Here is a 21,898-nt window from a genome sequence, read left to right as displayed (position 1 = left end):
TAAGCCCATTGCTTCTTGTTCTATCATTGGAGGCTAAGGTGAACAAGTTTTCTCCCTGCTCCTGATGACACCCTTTTAGATACCTGAAAACTGCTATCATGTCCCCTCTCAGTCTTCTCTTTTCCAAATTAAACAAACCCAATTCCTTCAGCCTTCCTTCATAGGTCATGTTCTCAAGACCTTTAATAATTCTCGTTGCTCTTCTCTGGACCCTCTCCAGTTTCTCCACATCTTTCTTGAAATGCGGTGCCCAGAACTGGACACAATACTCCAGTTGAGGGCTAACCAGCGCAGAGTAAAGCGGAAGAATGACTTCTCGTGTCTTGTTTACAACACACCCGTTAATGCATCCCAGAATCACATTTGCTTTTTTTGCAACAGTATCACACTGTTGACTCATATTAAGCTTGTGGTCCACTATGACCCCTAGATCTCTTTCTGCCATACTCCTTCCTAGACAGTCTCCTCCCATTCTGTATGTGTGAAACTGATTGTTCCTTCCTAAGTGGAGCACTTTGCATTTATCTTTATTGAACTTCATCCTGTTTACCTCAGATCATTTCTCCAATTTGTCCAGATCATTTTGAATTTTGACCCTGTCCTCCAAAGCAGTTGCAATCCCTCCCAGTTTGCTATCGTCTGCAAACTTAATAAGCGTACTTTCTATGCCAACATCTAAGTCGTTGATGAAGATATTGAACAGAGCCAGTCCCAAAACAGACCCCTGCGGAACCCCACTTGTTATACCTTTCCAGCAGGATTGGGAGCCATTAATAACTACTCTCTGAGTATGGTTATCCAGCCAGTTAGGCACCCACCTTATAGTAGCCCCATCTAAATTGTACTTTTCTAGTTTATCTATAAGAATATCATGTGAGACCGTATCAAATGCCTTACTAAAGTCTAGGTATATCACATCCACCGCTTCTCCCTTATCCACAAGGCTTGTTATCCTATCAAAGAATGCTATCAGATTAGTTTGGCATGATTTGTTCTTTACAAATCCATGCTGGCTATTCCCTATCACCTTACCACCTTCCAAGTGTTTGAAGATGATTTCTTTAATTATCTGCTCCATTATCTTCCCTGGCACAGAAGTTAAACTAACTGGTCTGTAGTTTCCTGGGTTGTTTTTATTTCCCTTTTTATAGATGGGCACTATATTTGCCCCCTTCCAGTCTTCTGGAATCTCCCCCGTCTCCCATGATTTCCCAAAGATAATAGCTAGAGGCTCAGATACCTCCTCTATTAACTCCTGGAGTATTCTAGGATGCATTTCATTGGGGCCTGGTGACTTGCAGGCATCTAACTTTTCTAAGTGATTTTTTACTTTCTCTTTTTTTATTTTATCTTCTAAACCTACCCTCTTCCCGTTAGCATTCACTATATTAGACATTCCTTCAGACTTCTCAGTGAAGACCGAAACAAAGAAGTCATTAAGCATCTCTGCCATTTCCAAGTCTCCTGTTACTGTTTCCCCCTCCTCACTGAGCAGTGGGCCTACCCTGTCCTTGGTCTTCCTCTTGCTTCTAATGTATTGATAAAAAGTCTTCTTGTTTCCCTTTATTCCCATAGCTAGTTTGAGCTCATTTTGTGCCTTTGCCTTCCTAATCTTGCCTCTGCATTCCTGTGTTATTTGCCTATATTCGTCCTTTGTAATCTGACCTAGTTTCCATTTTTTATATGACGCCTTTTTATTTTGTAGGTCACGCAAGATCTCGTGGTTAAGCCAAGGTGGTCTTTTGCCACATTTTCTATCTTTCCTAACCATCGGAATAGCTTGCTTTTGGGCCCTTAATAGCGTCCCTTTGAAAAACTGCCAACTCTCCTCAGTTGTTTTTCTCCTCAGTCTTGATTCCCATGGGACCTTACCTATCAGCTCTCTGAGCTTACCAAAATCCGCCTTCCTGAAATCCATTGTCTCTATTTTGCTGTACTCCCTTCTACCCTTCCTTAGAATTGTAAACTCTATTATTTCATGATCACTTTCATGCTTCCTGTTAGAAAGCTTTTCCTGATATTTAACCCATTTTTTCCCTTTTTTCTATTCATTCACTCCTAGCTCTACTTCCCTTTCCCCATCTTAAATAATTCTTCTCCTTGCTTGGTGTTTGGACGCTGTGAATTTTTGTATCATGTTCCTCCTTAGTCCTTTTTTAGCCAAGCTGTGCATATTTAACTCTTTTTAAATCATTCCTTGTGCACCAATGCCTCCAGCTCGCTGATGAGTTTTGTTGCTGTTCTCTGAACTCCCTTGTGACTTGTGAATCTCTTTCTAGAAAGGAGGTGCCCGAGAATGAAAGCAATATCTCTGGTGAAGTCACACTTGAGACATGAAGAAAGGAGCAGTTATTTCCCTGCTCTCTGATACGACACCTCAGTACATACAGCCACGGATTGCACTGACCTTTTCTGCTACCGTGTGGCATTACGAGCTTATAACTAATTTGGTATTCTCTATCCTCCTATTCTTGAATGTGATGAAAACAGAATGCATGTACATTGTTATGATTAAGAAAAACAGAATACAGGTGGACATAGCAATTAAATGGATAAGCTATAGAAGCAATAGAATAAATTAATGTTCTGGGATCATATATATCCAACCAAGGAGGCTGTTCCAAAGAAATTGGAAGACAACTGTGCCTCCCTTGAGAAAGTGTGGAAAAAACATGGCACCTCAGAATGTATGAAGGTATGACTGGTGAAAAGTCTAATCTTTTCCAGAGCAATTTATGGATGTGAATTGTGAGATGTTAATGCTCCTGACAAGAAGAAAACTTAAGTTTTTGAAATGTGGTGCTGGTGAAGACTCTTGTGTATCTCCTGGATGGAAAAAGGATGAATGCTTATATCAGAAATATTATTGGAGAGAAGAAGACCCTGATGTTGGAAATCAATGGATGCAAATGTATGCACTTTGGTCATATTAGGTGTTGAGATAGAAATGCCCTTGTGACGGTTGTTATGGAAGAAATGATGGTGAGTCATTAAAGTAGAGGATGACAAGTGAGGAGATAGATGGATGATCAGCAGATCATTGGAAGGTCAGCTGCTGAGTGCTCTAATTTAGCAATGAATCATGAAGACTTTCGCAAATTCTTCTATGATGTCACTGATATTCAGACATGAATAAATGAATTTGCTTACTTATCCTCCTAAGTCTCTTTCAGCATTACTGCTTTCCAGACTCCTCCCTCTCATGGATTCCAATTTTTGGATTAATCTACCCTGACATCCTAGTTTGCACTTTTCCAAGGTTCCAAGATTCTTATTTTATTTTTGACCCAAGTTTCTAATTTCTCTAGGTCCTATTTTCTATCCTCACAGCTGTTCTCATCTGCTTCCCATTTAGTATCATCTGTGAATTTAATTAACATGCTGTTTACTCTCCTTTGTAGTTTATTAAGAAAGATATTAAATAAGATGAGTCTTAACACTGCTCTTCCCTTAAATTGATACTTTGAATCTTGTAATTATTTTTTTTTTGGTCCATGAGCCCAGATTTCAACCGACATGAGTGTTTGTACCGGAGATGATTTGAATTAATTTTAAGAATGCTTTTGTGTGATACAATAAATCTGACTGTTCTCTCACATTCTTCAGTTTTATATCAGTGTAACACCATTTGCTTGGAGTAAGTGGAGAATTAGATCCATTATAAGTTAAGAAATATCTTATTAAAACCCAAATATATTCCATCTACTCCTTCCATTCATCCATTAATTTGTAATTGTATTTAAAAAAAGAAATCAAGTTAGTCAGGCCAGATCTGTTCTTCACAAAACCATGTGACTTATTGCTCATGGTTCCATTAGTCTCCAGAAAAGTAGTGAATTTTTCCCCTCAAGATTTTTTGCATTGTTTTATCAGGGATAGAGGTTAAATTTTAAAAAAATTGTAATTAGCACGATCACTCTTTTTTCCTTTTATGAAAGCTACCACATTTGGTACTGCAGTACCACATTTGCTTTTCTCTAATCTTCTGCTGCCTTTCCAGTTGTATAGGTTAGGGGTTTGTTATAGAAGTGGATGGGTAGGATTCTGTGGCCTGCTTTGTGCAGGAGGTCAGACTAGATGATCATATTGGTCCCTTCTGACCTTAGAGTCTATCAGGACATTTCAGTAATAAGAATAATTAATAATAATAAATTACTAATAACTATTACAGAAGTTCCCAAAGATCCTCATCAGGATCGGGGGCCCCCACTAGTATGTTAATTTGTTTATTTCCTTAAAGTCTTTAGATGCAATTTGTCCAGACTGGTTGATTTATATATGGACAGTGGCCAACGTTCCCCAAATACTGCATTATTAGAGGGTGAAATTCTGGTTCCACTGATGTCAGTGGGAGTTTTGCCATTGATTTCAAGTGGGTCAGGATTTCATTTGCAGTGTTTATTAGGTATCCCTGAGGACTTAAATGACCAAGTTGTCATCATTGCTGCACGGTCAGAAAATGCCCATGCAGTGTGCAAGAATTCAGTGCTGATAGCCTCTGAGATGGTGACTGAGCTGAAAGGTTGCTAATTACTTTGTCTCATTGCTATCAGCCATGCGATCAATACAACTCTGATTTTCAGTATTCTAACTAGTATTCAGTAATACAATTGTCCAGTGACAACATGCGTGAGCTATTTTTTACCAGAAGATCCTACCCCCATTTATTTAAAAAATAATCCAAGGCTGCGCAGGGTAGGATAGTGAAGGTGCTTGGGATGCATCCTTGGCTCCTTGGGCTAGTCTGAACTAGTGTCTGCTTGCAATGCATGTTTTGTTTCCCACACAAGAGATAAAATACAATTAAAAGGCCACAGAGTTCCCATAGAAGCCTGTAACAAAGTTGGGACTCACCACCACAGCGCCTCCAGCTGGTGACTCCGGGAATTAGCTCAGTCTAGTGGAGCACCCTCTCTCGGTGGTGTCTCGTCTGTCATCTTGCCCTCGGTTGGCGTGTCTGGACCTGCGTTGCTCCCCGCTCGACGGTGTCCTCTTCAAGCCACTGCCCTCTGGCAGTGCCCCTTAGTCCATCCTCATCCTCTTCCAGGGTGTGCGTGTGTCAATCAGCTTCCTCTCTACACCCTGGCCAATGTGGGCGACTGCACCCCCAGAGTCACACTACTCTTGGCAGGGGGTTGGTGTAGCCCGACAGCCACTGCCATTGGCTGGGTGTAAGGCAAGGGGGGGATCCGGGCCCGCCCACTACTCTGGGTCCCAACCCAGGGATCCTCTAGTGGCAGCCGTCCTGCCCTCCTTCTCTCCCTCCATCTGTCCACGTCCCTGGGCCACTTCCCCTTCGGCCCCTCGCACCGGGTAGGCCCTACCCGTCAGGGCCTGCAGCGTGGCAGACACCGGGCTGGAGTTTCCTTCTGCTCCCCCGGGCCTGCCCAGCACTGTGCTGTCTCTGGTGCTAGTCTCCCAGCTCCGGAGACAAACCTTCCCCTTTCAAAGGCCCGGGACAGACTGACTCATCTCCCTGAGCAGCCTTTTTATAGGGCTGAGCCTGGCCCTGACTGGCTACCAGTAAGTCCTTCTCCTATTGGCTGTCTGTCTGTGCAGACACACTGTCCTGCTGCAGCCTAAATTCTCAGGGAGTGGGCAGCTGCCCCACTACATAGCCCAAGAGGAATAGGAAGAGGCTGAATGAGTTAATCCAGGCCCCCACACACACTTACATGCTCAATTCTGTGATGAGTAAGACTGTGATTCTGTCATGGAGGTTGCAGAATGCAGCAGCAGTCTCAGTGGCAGCCTGAGCAGTGGTCCTTGTGGCGGCCCCGGGGAGCACCCGAGCAGTGGTCCCCAGGGCATCGGAGCAAGGGTGGCTGGGGGCAGTCTTAACTTTAGTGATGAGGTGCCCAAATCCCAGTCTCAGGTACGTAGATACACATCTGAGCACCCAAAAGCAAAAAAGCAGATCGTACTGAGGCACCCAAGTTTAAAACTAGATCTATACGACTTTCAGTGCTGTCTGGGGACCTGATTCACCATTGTCCTGCCCCTTGTGTAGCTATGTACACCAGTGCAGAGTGGGGAGTGGGGTAAAATACCACGGTTCTGATATGATAGCATTTTACACTTACTTTGCACTGGGGCAAATGCTTGTACATGGTGCAAGGCAATGGAGGGGTAGGCGGTAGGTTTGTATCTGCATATCGTATCAGTTAATAGATCGTTACCTTAATAGACTGTTTTGGGATTTTAAATTAAAATGCAAATGTGGTAGAGTTCCTCATGTAACTAGCAAACTCAATAAGATGAGGGCAAGCCACAGGTGTCCTCCAGCACCACAGAAACTAATCACCCAAGCCATGAGGCTGGGGAAAGAGCTACTGTTCTTATGACATTTTTAAAGATCTTTTCCAATAGCCTGTGTAATGAGATCTACAATGATTATCACCATAGTACCTCTCTCCATTTATCTCTGACAAAGAGAGACTTGAACCAGAATCTCTGATCTTTCCTTTCTCTGAGTCAGGTATCATTAGCATGTTAACATCCCAGACAGGGGGAAAATTGTAAACGAAAATAGGCGGCTTCTACAAAATTAGGGCTTGCTGTTAACCCTTAGGCAGGGTATTACAACAGGGAACTAAGGATTTACCCACAAACCCCCACACTACAGATTCGCCCCCCTCCCATATCTATTACCAGGTAGTGATAAATACCAAAAAGGCAGGTATAAAGTACAACACAACAAGGTTTATTAACAAGGACTCCACAAAACAGTAAACATATAACAAAGCAAAAGCACTCGGTTGTTAAGTCTAATCTGGCCTGAAGCCAGGGAGCCCCAAATAACACAGGACAGGTAGGTGCAAGGAATCATGGAAACTAATACATCACCACCATATCTTATGATCTTGACAGAATGAGGACCACACCCAAGGACAGGAGCAGAACTGGATCATAGGAACACTCAAACTCAGGGACCCTCAGGAATGATGCAGGAACCAGGAACAATAACACTAAGGATCAGGAGCCAACGGTAAGCAGGTCTTTTATTTTCTAGTCTTGACGCGAGGTCTCAGCTAGGACTGTAAACACTGGGATGGACAGCAACCAGTTTCTCTGTGACAAGTCCTTATCATATGTTCTTCCTCACTCTTTCTGGTTACTGGGCAGACTTGCCAGCAGTAACGAAGCAGATCAAAATTACTTAACCCTGTAGTTTCCCACCTTGGACCGAAAAGGGCACCAACTGGCAAACAAGAAGGGGTAACAACATGGAGGCCAAACAACTGCATTGTCAAAACAAAATGGCAAAATTGAAAATTGGCTTTATACTGCTTCTGTTGAAATCAGTGGCAATCCTAGTGGGAGCAGAATCTAGCCCGTACTATGACCAAACCTCATTCAATATAGTGGTAATCCAAACCCAATTTCCCTTATGCACTGTACTTGTACTTTCAAATATAAAAAAAATATAGACTCATAGACTTTAGGGTCAGAAGGGACCAATATGATCATCTAGTCTGACCTGCACAAAGCAGGCCACAGGACCCTACCCATCCACTTCTATAACAAACCCCTAACCTATGTCTGAGTTATTGAAGTCTTCAAATTTTGGTTTGAAGACCTCAAGCTGCAGAGAATCCACCAGCAAGTGACCCATGCCCCACGCTGCAGAGGAAGGCGAAAAACCTCCAAGGCCTCTGCCAATCTGCCCTGGAGGAAAATTCCTTCCCGACCCCAAATATGGTGATCAGCTAAACCCTGAGCATGTGGGCAAGACTCACCAGCCAGCACTCAGGAAAGAATTCTCTGCAGTAACTCAGATCCCATCCCATCCAACATCCCATCACAGACCACTGGGCATACTTATCTGCTGATAATCAAAGATCAATTGCCAAAATTAAGCTATCCCATCATACCATCCCTTCCATAAACTTATCTGGCTTTAAGACTAAGATTGATATGTCTTTTCCCCCACTACTCCCCTTGGAAGGCTGTTCAGAACTTCACTCCTCTAATGGTTAGAAACGTTCGTCTAATTTCAAGTCTAAACTTCCTACTGTCCAGTTTATATCCATTTGTTCTTGTGTCTACATTGGTACTAAGCTTAAATAATTCCTCCCCCTCCCTAATATTAATCCCTCTGATATATTTATAAAGAGAAAGCATATCCCCCCTCAGCCTTCTTTTGGCTAGCCAAGCTCTTTTAGTCTCCTTTCATGAGGCAGGTTTTCTTTATGCTTACATCAAACTCCTCACTCCCTGGAGTCAATGTGATGCATTGTCCTGGTTCTTCATCTCCTCTCGCCTATTTCTTTGTGAAGTTCTCCCTGGGCCCCAAATCCATGAGATTTCATTCTTGCTGATCATCATGTGCTCTGTGAAGATCAAAGCAAAGTCTCATTTCCAGCTGTCATTTTTGTTTTGCATTGCCAAATGTTTCCCTCAGTTTAAACAAAGCTTCACAGTAACTGGGACAAAAGCAGACCAATTAAAACATGTCTTGCTTTTTGATCTGCCCATTCGTAATGCAAACGTTTTCTCCCAAATCTGCTATGTGGATCTCAACGTTTTTTACGACTGCACAATATGGTCACCGAAGACATCCCTGCACAATGATCTAACAATTATACTGAGATACAGAACCATACAGAAATAATAATGGCCCCAACCCTGCAATCCATTTAGGAGGAACTGTTTGCAGTTTCATTTATTTCAACAAGCGCCTTGCAGGACTGAGGTCAATGTACACTGAAAACAGCAACATTTACAGTCCATCTAGATACTCTCATTTGACCATCTATACTTTTGTTTAATGCCTATTTGAACTGTGTTTACTTCCCTATATAAATTGTTCAGTGCTAACAAAAGTTAGGAACATAGGAATTGCAAGACTGGATCAGACCCCAGGTCCATCTAGCTCAAGGGTTCTCAAACTGGGGCCATGAGGTTATTACACGGGGGGTTGTGAGCTGTCAGCCTCCACCCCAAAACTCGCTTTGCCTCCAGCATTTATAATAGTGTTAAATATATGAAAACGTTTTTTTAATGTATAAGGGCAGTCACACTCAGACGCTTGCTGTGTGAAAGGGGTCACCAGTACAAAAGTCTGAGAACCCCTGATCTAGCTCATTGTCCAGTAGCCAGCACCAAATGCTTCAGAGAAAGGTATAAGATCCTTGCAGTAGGCAGCTATGGGATAACTTCTCCGTTACATTAGGTCTCATCCTGATCTCTAAGAGTTAAAGATTGGTTCAAGCTATAAGGTTTAATATCCCTCTCAAAATGTTTGCTAGCAATAGCTATTAATTCTGGATGTTCCTGTTGTCCATTAAAAGATTTAATCTTTCTTTGAATCTTGCTGAATTGCCCACAGCCCAGCATCCATGAGTACCCATCATCGTAAACCAGCATATTTTACTTAGAAGACAAAGTAGAAGAAAACAAATTTGTTTTCTGCTTTCCAGGAGTTATAAACAGTGCAGAACACAGAATACAGATTAAGGTTTAGGCTGAAATAACAGCTTCTAAAATGAATATTTTGGGAACAACTTCCAAAACGATCTTGAAAACTGGAAGCAAAAGTAGTAAACATAATTTAGACTCAGCAAATAGAAACATTGATTCAACCAATTAAAAAAAAAAGAAGCTGGAGCAATATGCATTAATACTGTTCCAAAACAAATAAACAAAACTATAAATGAAAATAAGCTAAGTAAAGTGTGTTATGTGACTGAAGACTGAATAATAAAATCTCTTTAGGGAAAATGGCAGACAAGAAGGACTCTAGACAAGATTACATTTTACAGTAAATCCCATCAGCCCAGAGAAACCTAATACGAGGGACCTATTATCTAAAGCAGGAGGAAGAAACACATTCCAACTAAAATAACCATAAAAGAGTAAAACAGATCATCAGTAAAAGAGAGTTAAAGTTCCTATAGAATTAAAAAAGTGATAGCTCTACAATCCAGCATTCATGGAATGATCCACAATCTAAATATCCTAGAAATGCTTGTTTGAATTGTAGCACGCTCAACTCAATTCCAATACAGATAAAGCTGTAGTTTACTAGGGGAGAGCGGGACTTCTGAATGAGATTTTAAAATCAAGTTTTGCTCTGGCAGCATGAAATTTGAGGGGAAAAAGGTATAGGTACTCCCCCAAGTACCAGCCACATAACAAGCTCCAGCTGAGTCACTGCAATGAGACACTGCACACTACAAATTGTGTAGATCTTCATAATTTGATTGTACATGATCTCTGAGCTCCTTGAGCTGGCCTCCCCCTTGATGGAACTAAGATGTCCCGCTGGGCTCTGCCACTCTATCTGCCTTCCTGAGTCGGAAAGAGAACAAAGCTATATCTCTACTAGGAAGAAAGATGCATTTTTAACGTGTGTTAGCTAACACATGTTAATGATTGTGTATTACAATCCTAGTGCAGACATGACAAGCTGCCCTTTTAACAACTGTTTATTGGCTGAGGTAAACACTGAGCTCTTCCTTAGTGTCCACACAAGCAGCTTAACACTGGCTAACTTGCCTTATCTATACTAGGATTTTAACAAGTGTATTGGAATCCAATCTCAGACACATACCTTGTGCTTCTGCTGTGGGATACTCTGGTGCTATGACCACACCACTGTAGCCATTTTTGTCTGATTATTGACTCCACCGTCTGCTCACTCATGCAGCACTCTTCCTCTTTTATGGCTGTTGATCACGGCCAAGAGAATGCTGGGAAGTGTAGTTCTTTCCCTGCTCCAGGGATGGCTCTATAGGCAGGGAGCTAACCAAGGAACTACAGCTTCCAGGGCCCTCCTGTTGGTTCTCAGCTCCCAGGCTGGATCCCTGCCAGCTGCTGGCCCTGCAAATGGGCTGCCCCAAGCACCTGCTTGTTTTGCTGGTGCCTAGAGCCGCCTCTGCCACTGATACATTCTCCAGAAAGCCTAGAATAACTAAAACCAGAGAAGATTCAAGGATTAAAAAACCAAGGCTATGAAAGAGACACGTTGAGAGCTCTGAAAAAGACCTACTGTAGGTTTTAAACTTCTTACTAGAAATAGGACCAGTACAGTACTTCATTCTTAGATATTATGAATATCTAAGATAGAGAAATAGTTAGGGCTAGATCTTCAGCTGATACAAGTTGGTGTAGCTCCTTTGACTTGAGCTATGCTGATGTACACCAGTTGAAGGTGTAGCCCATATTACTTAGAGATAGGAGAAAAACTAATTTGGCTCCCAGATTTAAAATCAGATCTAAAGAAGAACTGAGTAACCACAGACATTTGTCTGGCCTGCTTTCTGAGACAGGCTCTAGAGACCTGATCAGGGACAAAAATGAGAACACTTTGGCTCAGATTAGTTTGAAATTCACAGCCCAGATATGTAAAAGGAAAGTTGTACTTAAGAAACTTGATTAATTGCTTCCAGGAAAAGACAGCAAGAAGGAATAAGGGTGAAGCAGTGGGTATAATTCACTTTGGCTTCTGGAGAGCTTTCAATATAGTACCTGCCAAAACAGTACGTATAAGGTTAACAAGTCCATTATTGATGGTGAAATTCTCAACTGGAGAAAAATTGGCTTGGTAACAGAAGCCAGAGATGGGTAAATAATTAGGGATATAGATGCAGCTAGAGGAGGGTGACAAGTTGGAATATGTTAAGCTTATTCTTGTTCATACTATATATAATACATAGCAGTGATCTATGGAAGGAAATATCGAACAAGATGTACAGATTTGGAGATGGTATGAAACTGGCAGGGCCACCTAATACCAAAAGGGTTGGAGGCTAGATAAAACGGACCTGGAAATAATGGAAGTGACAAGTGACTTGTACATGTTTTGGAAGGGGAGGGGACTTTTTCCCTTAAATTCCAATAAATTTTCCTTACATTTGGGACTTGAGGAGTGAATTGGGAATAGAAAGAGAGGGAGAGACTAGAAAAATGATCTGGGGTGACCATTTAGATATGGTATCATCATAATCGTCTCATTATATGGCAGCAGCTAGGAAAGCAAAGAGAATAATGGGGATGTATAGAGAAATAAAGCACTAGTCAAAATATATCACTGAGGCCCTGTACAAAGGGCTAGGAGGATGATAAATGGGCTCAAGCATTAGAGAAGAAAGTATCACAGGATGGGTGAATGTACCTAGCTGTGGGGGCCAGAGGTGCATGATTTGTCTGTGCTAAAATGTTACCATATTTTCTTGTAATGCTTATGATAACTAAGCAGCAAGAATAACACCACAAGGAATCTCAGGAACCCCAAAGCCATGACTGAACTTCTTAATTTTTTATCAATTCTTGTAAGAATATAAATGACAATGGAAAAGTAACATCTCCCAATTCCGCTGCCCTGCACACTCTATGGTATTGATGTGTGCTAGATAGCCATCTTAAAAGCAGCCAGGATTGATCCATGACATGGGCTAAGAGTGCATTTTAGCTTGTCATGGTATGAATCTGAAACGATGCCACTAATGTGTTCTCCTGAACATCAATATTAGCCCTTTTTACTAGCTCTTTGTAGGCCTAGTCGTGTGTGAAATGCCAGGTATATGTGTTCATCAGAAAAAGCAACCCGTGTTCCCTTCAGTGATGTGCATTAATGTCTGTGTGACTCGTACAGTCTGGTGGTACTGGCTGCCCACTGCTGTCTTGAAATCACAAATACGCTCTGCAGGACGCAGGGTTGTGAGACACCTCAATATCACCCACCCTTAGTATGAAGAAGCCTTGCCTGTACCTGCTGCAGGTCAGCTCCCTAAACTCACCAGTCACCGGCAACACAAGAACGTCTGTCTAGGGCTTCACTGGCCATGCTGTCTATCTGCAGGGTAGCAACAGACACGCTCCAGCCCTTGAGCCCTCTGAGCATCTCCCTGGTGTGTTCAGCCCTTGCTCCACTGGACATTCGCAGTATTCACTGGTTCCAAAGAAACATGCAGCCCAGCTTACCATTGCCACCTCAGATCACTTCTCCGCCTAACACACAGCACTTAGATTGGTGTATCGTGACATCAGTTACAAGTTTATTTAACAAAGTACAGAGATTAAGGAAGTAGCAAGTGTAAGTATTGGAAACAAATGATTACATATAAAATAAAATTATAACCTGCATGCTAGAACCTAGACTTAAATAACTGGATACTCTCATGTCTTGTGGGGTATTGCTCACCCCAAAGGGACTCAAGCATTACAGTGCCTACCTCTTACGCCCCCAGCCACCCAGTGGTATCCACCGCCCCAAGTTAAGCACCCAGGCTCCCTATGCAGTGCAGGGGAGAGATAGCCCCCTGAGAATAGGACCCACAAAATCCTGCACTGAGAAGGGTGCTGCCTTAGCTGGCTAGTAGAAAATGTTGAGGTGAGGAGTGTGGCCTGAGCCCTACCTCTCTCAGGGAGTTAGACACTTTTCTCCACTGGGGACTCTCGGCCTGCAGTTAGGCTCTAAACCGTTTTTTGCAAGAAGAGCTGATGGTGCTGCCACCCCCCTATAACTTTAAGCCCAAGGGTTAGAGCACTCATATGGGATGCTAGAAACCCAGGTTCAGTTCCCCCAATCTGATGTGGAGAGAGGATTTGAACCTGGATCTCCCTGCAGCTGGTGGGAGGAAAAGGAAGAACCCTAACCACAGGACTATGGGCGGGTGATGTGCACTTAGTCTCTCCAGGTGAAGCTGTTCCACTGTGTATAAATAATTAAATATTCATTGGTGCAGGAAGACTTGAACCTGGGTCTCCAACATCCTGGGTGAGTGTGCTAACCACTGGAATAAAAGTTATGGGGGATGGGAGTGGGAAGAGAATAGCACCTCTCATTTTGTGTAGGGTAAAAACCTACAGATGAGACGAGAGGGAGGCATGCCTAATTTGAAGATCCCCTTGGTCAGGTGTGACAGAGGTTCCGGGTGCCTAGACTGAGGCAGCTGTATGTATGTTCACTGCCAGAAACTTTGGTATCTAGGGAACTTTAACAGTGGGCATTTTAAGCACCCACAGAGTTAAGAGGCAGCTGAGTTGGGGTTTTGAAAAATTCAGTGGTGCCTAAATGTTGGGCTTAGGTGCCTAAGGTGACAGTCAGGCACCTAAGTCCTTTTGTAGAGCTAACCCTATATCCTTCATTAGAAAGCTTTTCTATGGCTGGATTGTCATGTTCCTAAATTACATCAGGCAGACAGAGGAAATAGTCCTTTGAATGCATCTGAAATCACCTTAAATGGTACTTCCTGCTGTGACAGAGTCCAGAAAAATAAAAGAAAACAATGTACCAGCAGTACCTTGATATCATTCTGTTAGTGCAAGGTATAAAGTCAGGAAATTTCCACACATAATTATTAACAAGCAAAAATGTATTGCTAGGTGACATCAGGGAGCAAATTTTACAGTGGCATGAATTTTTACTCTGACCCATGAAATGCTGTTCTTATCACTCTGAAGAAACACGTAGCTTATTTAGTTCAGCCAAAGTAACCTTTGTGTTACAAATTCTTTGTCATAAACACTCAAAAATTACCAGTGAGTTTGGCAGGATGGAGGCGGGTGTTATGTCTAATGATGCATTTGCTGATTTAATACTTAACACTATGCTTCTTTCACCTGCCACCAAGCTGGAAGTGTTAACTATCCCAGTCCCTAGGCCAACTGCACAAGGGACCAGCCTTGTAAATGTTAGATCGCATTGGGTGTTAAAAGAAAAGGGGACAGAATGGAATGGAATGGAATGAAAAATTGGGCTGAAACACCATGGAGTAGAGGCAAGCATCTTTATGGCACTGGCGAAGCCATGGATTCTGATTTCTGCCATTTCAATCTGTGTGATATAGGATCCCTATTCACCAAGAAGATGCCGGAGGCTGCTTGTGGAGGCTCACGTGAACCCCTTGTTAATGCCAGCCTCTATGCCCTGTAAAGGGGAATCTCAGCTTTTATTTTAAAAATAAAAATAATTTTCTGGCCCCTTTTCCCCTCAGAGAGACCCTCAGAAGTGTGTTGCGATGTCAGTCTCTTGTTAAGATTGTAACAATGGCTGTTTGTTCTTTTCAGCACAGGACCGAAGCCTAAGGACCCCAAAGATCACCTGACACACATACTTCCTATGTAAATCAAATCAGTTCCACGGGGGTTCTATTTCAAGGAACTAGCTCACTCCCCTTCCTCATAATCCTCAGGCTGAACACAGGGTTTAGTTATGTTTGGCAGTGAGGGGCAGCAAAAATTGCTTCACAACCCACCCAAAAATGCAAAGGCCAGCTCTGCTTGTTAAAGTGTTCATCCCTTGCTGGGTGCACCCACAGCCCTGGCAGCTGCTGAAAGGGATCTCACTTCTTGTGTCCCCCACCAGAGTCCCTGGGCACACATGGAGAAGAGACCATATAGTGCCTACAACAAGCCACTCTGGCTGTGGATGAAAACAGGGAACAGGACCAAAGTGTTACCGCACTGAGTGGGTATGCTGGAGCTCAACACTCTGTCCAGTCTGGAGTCTAAGAGCAGGTTCTGGGAGCCTGATGAATTGTTCCATGGCCCATCATCCAATGGAGACTGTGACATTGCAGTCTATATGATTTTATAAAAAATTGATAATGAGTGAATATAATGTAACTGGAATATGCTTCATGCAAAAGGGCTCTTGTAAGGTATCATTACAAAACTTGTCTACTGAGTGTGGTCATCCTATTTGTATAAAGGTATCAATCTTGTATCTGAAACTAGAAATATGAAATATAACTCTAAGGGCCTACTGTAATTACACAAAGTGTGGGACATTAATGGTGGTTTGGAATCTTAATGGCTCCCATCAACCAGGAAAATTGACTGAATGGCTCTGTTTGCAGGCAAGCCTTCCTGTGAGTCAGGCTTGGGGGAAGGAAGGCTTGGGGTCTTACAGTGACATGTGATCATGTCACATGAACTGGAATCCATCTTTAACTGGTGCTTTTCCAGTGAGGGGGCCTGGAAACCCAGAGAGAGACAAAGAATTCCCTCCTTATGCAACAGATATGTAAAGGAGTGGAACAGAACAAAGAGGAGAGGAGCCATTATGAAGAATCCCCTAGCTACCTCCTGAGCTGGAACAAGCGCTGTACCAGGGGAAAGACTTGTGCCCAGGCCTGGAAGGCGTCCAGTCTGAGGAAAAATACTTACTGAAGCATCTCTGAGGGTGAGATTATCTGTATTCGGTTTGATTAGACATAGATTTGTGCATTTTATTTTATTTTGCTTGGTGACTTACTTTGTTCTGTCTGTTACTACTTGGAAACACTTAAATTCTACTTTCTATATTTAATAAAATCACTTTTTACTTATTAATTAACTCAGAGTTTGTATTAATACCTGGGGGAGCAAACAACTGTGCATATCTCTCTATCAGAGGGCGAACAATTTATGAGTTTATCCTGTATAAGCTTTATACAGGGTAAAACAGATTTATTTGGGTTTAGACCCCATTGGGAGTTGGGCATCTGAGTGTTAAAGACAGGAACACTTCTGTTAGCTGCTTTCAGGTAAATCTTCAGCTTTGGGGCAAGTAATTCAGACCCTGGGTCTGTGTTGGAGCAGACGGAAGTGTCTGGCCAGCAAGAGAGGGTGCTGGAGTCCGGACCTGGCAGGGAAAGCAGGGGTAGAAGTAGTCTTGGCACATCTGGTGGCAGATCCCAAGGGGGTTTCTGTGATCCAACCCATCACAGAGACATGCCCCCCTACCCCATAAACAGTCTGGGTCATACTTCTGCTTCACAGCAGTCAGGGAGCCCCGTCCATATCAAGAACTGAAGTGCAATCCATTTCCCACTTGACTACCCAGCCCACACCCAAAAAAGGACCACTCCTCAACACCTCCCTCAACCAATCACCCCACAGCCAGTCATAGGAACACAGGAAGTTCCATAAACCAGATCAGACCAGCAGTCTCTCAAGGTGTGATCGTTTTGTGAAAAGTGTTCACTCATGGGTGATATGGTGTTTTTGTCTCTCTCATTTTTCTGTGTGAGTTCATTCAAGAGCATTGAGATGGTCTCGTTTCACTCACATCGTTGTTATTGGGACATTTAGCACACAGGATGAGGAACACCACATGCTGTGATAGGCGTATGTAGGACCCAGCCATCTTGACAGGCATATTGCAGGGAGTATTGAGCATCATAGCAGTGGAGCTATGTTTGCAGGTTTTGCATCAGTAGTTATGGCAGGGTCTGGTGCCCCATTGAGTTGATGTGTGAGCTAGTCTGTGGGGAGCTTGCTTCTGATGAAGAGCTTGGTGAGTTTGGGGGGTGGAGTTGTCTGAAGGCCAGAAAGGGGATGGATGGGAAAGATTTCTTTCAGGCAGTGATCCCCATCGAGTGTGGGTTGTGGTTGTTTAATGATACCCCATATGGGTTCCAGGAAGGGTTGGTAGATGATGACCTGGGGTGTGTCAGAGGGGTTTTGTGTTTTTTTTAAAATATATTGAAGCAGTGTCTCTTGGAGTATTTGGATGTGATCCACTTCTTTACTGTAGTGTCCTTGTTTGGTGAACGTGGTTTTAATGTGTGTCCTGGACTTTCTTCTCAGAGCATATTATATGGTATCTGACTGCCTGGCTTTCGGTAAGAGATTTCTTGGTGTGCTGGGGTAGTTACTGGATCTGTGAAGGTAAATGTGGTGATCAGTGGATTTCTTGTATATAGTTATCTATAGAGTTTCATTGTTGAAGCTGATCATGATGTCCAGGAAGTTGATGCTGGTGTGGAAGTGTTCTAGAGAGAATTTGATGGATGGGTGGGGGTTGTTGAAATTGTGGTGGAAATCTATGAGGAAGTTTAGGTTGGCTGTCCAAAGGATAGAAATATCACCAATGTGTCTCAGGTATATCATTTGTTTCATGATGCATCAATGATATTTTCACCTTCAAAAGACAAGCCTGGGAACTTAAATTCATAACTTTGTTAGACACTAAAAATCATGGACTCATGAAGACACTGGATTTATGGCTTGTTACAACAATCTATAACCCACTGATCCTCTTTTCTACTACAATTGCAGAGGTGTTAACTACCCACTTCACCTTGAATGGTCTCTTACAATATGAGTTAACTCCTTATGCTTAACAATCTGTCACACCTTGTATTTAGCTGTGACACTCTGGGTATTCAACACAGCAATTAAACACCCCCAGCTGGCCTGTATCACTTGACTCAGGCTGATGGGGTTTGGACTAGGGGGCTTTAAAATTGTGGTGTAGACATTTGGGCTCTGGCATCATCACTCTTTGTGTGGTTCCAAACCTTGGGCTCCAGTCCAAGCCCAAACTTCTACGCTGCAATTTTACAGCCTGAGCTTTGCAAGTCTGAGTCAGCTGACATCGGCCAGCCCAGCCATGGTCGTTTAGAGGCCATATCCTCTAAATACCTTTCCCAGACCCGAAGAAGAGCTCTGTGTAAACTCGAAAGCTTGTCTCCCTCACCAGCAGAAGTCGGGCCAATGAAAGATTTTGCCTCCCACAGCTTGTCTTTCTAATTCTTGTCAGCTAGTGGTTGGTTTATGCCATGAATATGGCTGGCCAGAAAACCAGACAAAGAATGTCGAGAATTTGAAATTCATTTATGTGCTGCATTGAAGAAGTAGACCTTTTGAAATTTTTCATGAACAAACATGCGAGAAAGAGAGAGAGCCCACTTCCAAATGTCCAATAGCCCAGTGGCTCAAGTCCTCAGCAGGGATATGGGAGATCTTGATTTAACTCCCTGCTTCCACATAGGGACTGGAATCTGCATTTCCCATAGCCTGGGTGAATGCCCTAACCACTGGCAAGTTTGAGCTTATGCATTCTTGCTCTGGTTTTGACTAGAAATCCCATTCTGAACCAGATAATCCTTTCTGACAAAATTTTCACTGAATCCGATACATTCCCCAAAAGTTTCAATGTCAATTAATGTTTTATCAGAAATGTTCTGACCAGCTTTAGCCCTCAGCTGTGTGCTGAGCTTGTGTTTGTCAGTCTGTTTGGTTTGTTTGTTTGAAGGACCGTGTGCTGTAGCTGGCAGTTGGAGGTGGAGCTACTAGGAAGGTTTGAAAGCTAGAAGCCTCTGGTAATTGGCTGAGCCTTAACCAGTGGGCGAGGCATTCACTCAGGCCAGGGCTTTATAAAGCTGCGCACAAGCGACCAGGGAGCTTAGCGAACAGGAGATGCTAACAGGGAGTTTTGCAAGGGAGTTTGGAAGGGGAGTAGGAAGGGAAGGGGGGGTCCCTTGTCGGTCTCATCTGTGACCCATTGGTCCCCTGAACCCATAACCTGAACCACATTGAAAACCTTTCTGTTTACAGCAAAGAGGAGCGTACAGGGAGGTGTAGACAGGAATGTGAGACAGTTTGACAGAGGGAGGCCTACAATGGTGAGGAGGACCCGCAACACCTGTGCCAGCACTGCTTCTGTCTCCTCCACCTGCGCCTGTAGCCAGACAGAGCACCAAAGCATGGATGCTTTTACCCAGATTCTGGTGTGGGCTTGCAAAGACTGTAATTTGCATTTTCCACTTACTGATATCCAGGCTGGGGGTGGCATCCAATGTGAAAGGTGCCTACTGGTGGAATCTCTCAGGCAGCAGGTGGGAGAGCTACAGGAGGAGGTGGCCAGGCTGAGAAACATCCATGTCCATGAGCAATTCCTGGACAGTATCCATGTGGAGACAGCTGACGGTCCTGTCCCAGTTGACAGGACTACTGACACTCCAGTGGAGGAGGAGATGCCTCAAGGTGTATCTGCCACACCAGTGGAGGAGGAGGCTCAGGGTGGACACAGCCAGCTGGTTACTTCTAGCAGCAGGCAGTGCTCCGCTGCTGCAAACCCTCCTGTTGTGGTAAAAGATAACCATAATGCTTTTCTTGATACAGGAGAGAAGAAATCACCCCCAGCAGTTAAGGGGGTGAAGCTTCGTACCCCTAAGGCTGGGAGGTCTGCTGCCACCACTGATAAGAAACGTAGGGTAGTGGTGGTTGGAGACTCTCTGCTGAGGGGGACGGAGACACCCATCTGTCGCCCTGACCGTTCATCCCGGGAGGTATGCTGCCTGCCAGGGGCCCGTATCCGAGATGTGACAGAGGCTTTGTCGAGGATTATCCAGCCTTCTGACTACTATCCCATGCTACTCATCCATGTGAGCACAAATGATACTGCAAGGTGTGACGCTGAGCAGATCAAGAGTGACTACAGGGCTCTGGGAGTACGGGTTAAGGAGTTTGGAGCGCAGGTGGTATTCTCTTCGATTCTTCCTGTTGAAGGTAGGGGTCCGGGCAGAGACAGATGCATCGTGGAGGTGAATGCCTGGCTGCGAAGATGGTGTCGCCAGGAGGGCTTTGGCTTCCTCGACCACGGGATGCTATTTGAGGAAGGACTGCTAGGAACAGATGGCGTTCACCTTTCGAAGAGGGGAAAGGCCTTATTTGCGCACAGACTGGCTAACCTAGTAAGGAGGGCTTTAAACTAGGTTCGACGGGGACAGGTGAGCAAAGCCCACAGGTAAGTGGGGAACAAGACCTGGGAGATGGGTTGGAAACAGGAGGGAGCACGGGCTATAATGGCAGAGAGGAAGGAGGGTCAGGGCAAAGCTGGGAGGCAAGATCAAACCAGTATCTTAGATGCCTTTATACAAATGCGAGAAGTATGGGTAATAAGCAGGAAGAACTGGAAGTGCTAATAAATAAATACAACTATGACATTATTGGCATTACTGAAACTTGGTGGGATAATACACTCGACTGGAATGTTGGTGTGGATGGGTATAATTTGCTCAGGAAGGATAGACAGGGGAAAAAGGGAGGAGGTGTTGCCTTATATATTAAAAATGTACACACTTGGACTGAGGTGGAGATGGACATAGGAGATGGAAGGGTGGAGAGTCTCTGGGTTAGGCTAAAAGGGGTAAAAAACACAGGTGATGTCGTGCTGGGAGTCTACTACAGGCCACCTAATCAGGCAGAAGAGGTGGATGAGGCTTTTTTCAAACAACTAACAAAATCATCCAAAGCCCAAGATTTGGTGGTGATGGGGGACTTCAACTATCCAGATATATGTTGGGAAAATAACACCGCGGGGCACAGACTATCCAATAAGTTCCTGGACTGCATTGCGGACAACTTTTTATTTCAGAAAGTTGAAAAAGCTACTGATGGGAAGCTGTTCTAGACTTGATTTTAACCAATAGGGAGGAACTTGTTGAGAATTTGAAAGTAGAAGGAAGCTTGGCTGAAAGTGATCATGAAATCACAGAATTTGCAATTCTAAGGAAGGGTAGAAGGGAGTACAGCAGAATAGAGACAATGGATTTCAGGAAGGCGGATTTTGGTAAGCTCAGAGAGCTGATAGGCAAGGTTCCATGGGAATTAAGACTGAGAGGAAAAACAACTGAGGAAAGTTGGCAGTTTTTCAAAGGGACGCTATTAAGGGCCCAAAAGCAAGTTATTCCGATGGTTAGGAAAGATAGAAGATGTGGCAAAAGACCACCTTGGCTTACCCTTGAGATCTTGCGTGACCTACAAAATAAAAAGGCGTCATATAAAAAATGGAAACTAGGTCAGATCACGAAGGATGAATATAGGCAAATAACACAGGAGTGCAGAGGCAAGATTAGAAAAGCAAAGGCACAAAATGAACTCAAACTAGCTATGGGAATAAAGGGAAACAAGAAGACTTTTTATCAATACATTAGAAGCAAGAGGAAGACTAAGGACAGGGTAAGCCCACTGCTCAATGAGGAGGGGGTAACAGTAACGGGAGACTTGGAAATGGCAGAGATGCTTAATGACTTCTTTGTGTCGGTCTTCACTGAGAAGTCTGAAGGAATGTCTAGTATAGTGAATGCTTATGGGAAGAGGGTAGGATTAGAAGAGAAAATAAAAAAAAGAGCAAGTAAAAAATCACTTAGAAAAGTTAGATGCCTGCAAGTCACCAGGG

General features: G+C 43.6%; 1 long non-coding RNA gene across 1 annotated transcript; it reads left to right on the top strand.

Moving 5' to 3' along the window:
* Window positions 1-19,741: 19,741 nt before the first annotated feature.
* Window positions 19,742-20,465, top strand: LOC127037124 (uncharacterized). Its single transcript, XR_007770282.1, has 2 exons — window positions 19,742-20,006; window positions 20,227-20,465. It is a non-coding gene; the product is annotated as an uncharacterized LOC127037124 (long non-coding RNA).
* The last annotated feature ends 1,433 nt before the right edge of the window (window positions 20,466-21,898 follow it).

The sequence above is a fragment of the Gopherus flavomarginatus genome, chromosome 1, assembly GCF_025201925.1.
Source record: "Gopherus flavomarginatus isolate rGopFla2 chromosome 1, rGopFla2.mat.asm, whole genome shotgun sequence".
NCBI lineage: Eukaryota > Metazoa > Chordata > Testudines > Testudinidae > Gopherus > Gopherus flavomarginatus.
The sequence above is the reverse complement of the archived record's forward strand: the minus strand, read 5'-3'. Positions and strand labels throughout refer to the sequence as shown.